Here is a 3213-nt window from a genome sequence, read left to right as displayed (position 1 = left end):
TAGGTAAAGAGGGAACCTATCTTTCCTAGGGCTCGAACGGTCTCTAACTAAGTACATGACTGTTTCCTTAATGGGGCTCTGATACCATCTCTTCTGTGACGCCCCGTTACGTCCAACAGAGTCAGGCGTAACGAAAGCCATCACTTCAGAGTTGCGCTAGGATCAGTTAAGGAGAACAGTATCATGTACAAGACGGTGCAGCTGCCTTGAGAAGGCAAGCTTTTATTACATTGACACGTCAAGTGTCGACTAAGCCTAAGCGACCATGACGATAGATCGTCATCCACTTCTAGTTATGAGCCTTCTAGACCAACCATGGAGGGCATCTACTCTTCATAGCCTTGATTGTCGACTTCCTCATAAACATACTCCACTTCAGAATAACCGAAGTCATTAAGATGGCCAGACTCATCATGAGTACCATTCTCTATCGCCTCAAAGTTCTCATAACTCTCTTGTTCTGAAAAACAACATAAGTGCAGCTGAGTACGTATAAAATACGTACTCCGCAAGTCGCCGAGAAAAGTGGATGCATGAGTCTTTAAAGAGGAAAAACTTTACCAGCCACGGCTACAACCAGCGAGCCATTAGCTCAAAATACTAGGTAAAAATATTTTCCCCTTAACCCTTTTTGTTGAAAACCAATTTTTTTTATAAAATCTACTGGCGACAGAGCGACGTGGGATCTTACATCCCGTGTTAGAGGAAAACCCACACGACGCACTTCCAAACCCGGAAGCTGGGAGTGATATCACATTTACTCTGATCAGAGGTGTACTGCTTTGCCCATAGCATCACTTGGTCCAAGTCGTCCATGCGCTACCCGTGCACACGACTAGACCAAGGAACCAGAACCTTTAACCAGCCCGTACACTACCTCTGCTTTTCCACCTTGCCTTACTAAAGGCCCGCGGGTCGAGACCCCTGAACGGCGGTCCCGCCCTAGGGTGACTGTACCTACCCGGCTACAGCCACCTTCTCACCCATGCAGAGGCAGCTACTTGGCATGGGTAGTTGGTTCAGCCCGTCCCATTCCAGGTCTATGGTCAGTATGGTTTGCGCCGCTTTTGAAGTAAGCGCCACTTGATTGTGTCCTAATGTGATACCCTATGTAGAGGAGCCCGCCATCCAAGCCGACCCTCCCTGGGTTGCTTTCACCAACATGAGCTCCCCTACCCACCAAATATTTATTTATATTGTAACCCTACCCGGGTCACAACTACTTAATACAGATGCTTCACCTGATCTGGTCCAATTGCCAAATCAGTGAATCCACCTGATCCAAATTTCATTTTATTTATGAAAAATATTTATTTTAAATTCTTATGCAAAATTTTGGAAATGACCCATAACCTGGAAAACATTTATCAAGACATGGTCAAGGAGATGACGACTTGCCGGGTAGTGCTTCGACCAACTCGGAACCACCAGACGTGACTCCTACGGGTCCGAGATCGGCTCCTGCTAATTATTTCACAAACATGTTTATATTTCCTAATTTAAAATCTAAAGATCCAGCAACACGGCCATGTTGGGCAAGCCATAATTAATTAACTAGGTTGTGATACGTCCTAGTGTTTCATTGAGAGATAAAATGCATCAAGCCATCCAAATCAGAGTACCATGCACGTATGCCATCCAGTACAGAGAGTAAAAAAAATGATAAGTAAAAGAAAAGAAAGCTGTAGCCTAGTACTGCACTACTAGTACTTTACTCGTTCCTCTCCTCGTCTTCTCTGCTATCCCAAGAACAGAACCAGCCACCCACCTCTCTCTCTCCCCAAGAACAGGGCACGGCCGCCGTCGCCTCGATCTGCCCCGTCCGGGCATCTCCGGCGACACGGCAGACACCTACAGATTCTCATTGTCTCCCTCTACCATTTCCCCCTATTTATTTGATCCGCCGCCGCCAAAAACGTCGCTACCACTCAATCCTAGCGCCTCCTGATTCAGGTCTGGTGGGCTTGCCACTGGCTGCAGCGGCAACAACGTCTCCATGCCTACATCCTTCCCCAGCGCAGCCACACGCACGAGGCGTGCAGCCACGGGCGTTGGGCGTGTGTGGCTTCACCGGCGCTGCTCGGTCGCCATGGCTCTGCTGCTAACGGTGTGGACTAGCCACATCCTACTGCTACTAGTGGTAAGTACTAATCCTGATTTCTATTCCATCAAGTGCTCCAAATTTCATAACAAGTGCTTGCTATATGTGAACGTGGGTGTGCATATATTGTTCATTTTATCTCAGACCCTACTATTCCCCATCCAGCCATATTGCCTTCTTTCTCTTTGTTTATCTCAAGGTCACAAAATTAATCAAGATTTAATCTATGGTGTGGTCATGGTATTGCTACTGATTAGATCTAAATGTTGTTCCTAACTAGTGCTACTCATCCTTGAACACCATATAGGAGGAAACAGTGGCAGTGAAACTCCAAAAATAATTACTTGTGAGTAGATTATAAACACCAATCAGTCAATGCTACAGGTTGGCAGAGATTAAAAATTAGGACAACGTAGTACACACAGGAAGATTGATGTTTTGGATACACACATACATGTCATAGCAAGTTACTAGTACTTAGGATTTGATTCTTGGCATGTTAGATCTAGTACAAGCCACAAATGTCATTCACAGAAACTTTTACAAGCTTTTGCAATTGATCTAATTAGTTTTGATTAACTTGGGTGTTTACGCAAACATTTTGTTCTTTTTACAGCAAGGTAAATAGATTTAGATCAAGGTGAATAGATGCTCATGGACTGATTCAAACCGAGGTGAAGATAGACAAGAAGTCAAGCAAGAAGGGCTAACACAACAAGATACTTGATTAGTACCTGGTGGCAACGCATGCAACCCAAAGAGCTTCACAACAGTGAAGTACAGCAGTGGCAGAAGGTGAAAAGGCAAGTGGTGATGGTACTCCAGTGTAAGTGTGTGTGTGAGGTAGAATGGTCCACAGTGAAAGAGATGGCTCCTATTTATAGTGGAGTGAGCTGCTATGTCGGTTTGAAGAGGCATTACATCTGGCATGCATGCGTGGTTAGGCTGGCATGCATGCCTCCACTTGTGTCTCTTGTGGGCTGTACTAGGGACAAGTGTAATTTGCTTGGCTAGCCATTAGTTGGCATTTACTTTGTGTGTATGAAAATGAGACAAGGATTTAATTGTAAAATATATGAAACTTTGGGGAAGAATTGTTTTGCAAAGCTAAA

At 44.9% G+C, this 3213-nt stretch overlaps 1 long non-coding RNA gene across 1 annotated transcript; it reads left to right on the top strand.

Moving 5' to 3' along the window:
* Nucleotides 1-1751: 1751 nt before the first annotated feature.
* On the top strand, nt 1752-3213 carry LOC123066796 (uncharacterized). Its single transcript, XR_006431444.1, has 2 exons — nt 1752-2140; nt 2718-3213. It is a non-coding gene; the product is annotated as an uncharacterized lncRNA (long non-coding RNA).

The sequence above is a fragment of the Triticum aestivum genome, chromosome 3B (assembly GCF_018294505.1).
Source record: "Triticum aestivum cultivar Chinese Spring chromosome 3B, IWGSC CS RefSeq v2.1, whole genome shotgun sequence".
NCBI classification, from domain to species: domain Eukaryota; kingdom Viridiplantae; phylum Streptophyta; class Magnoliopsida; order Poales; family Poaceae; genus Triticum; species Triticum aestivum.
This window is presented reverse-complemented; position numbering and strand designations above follow the sequence as displayed.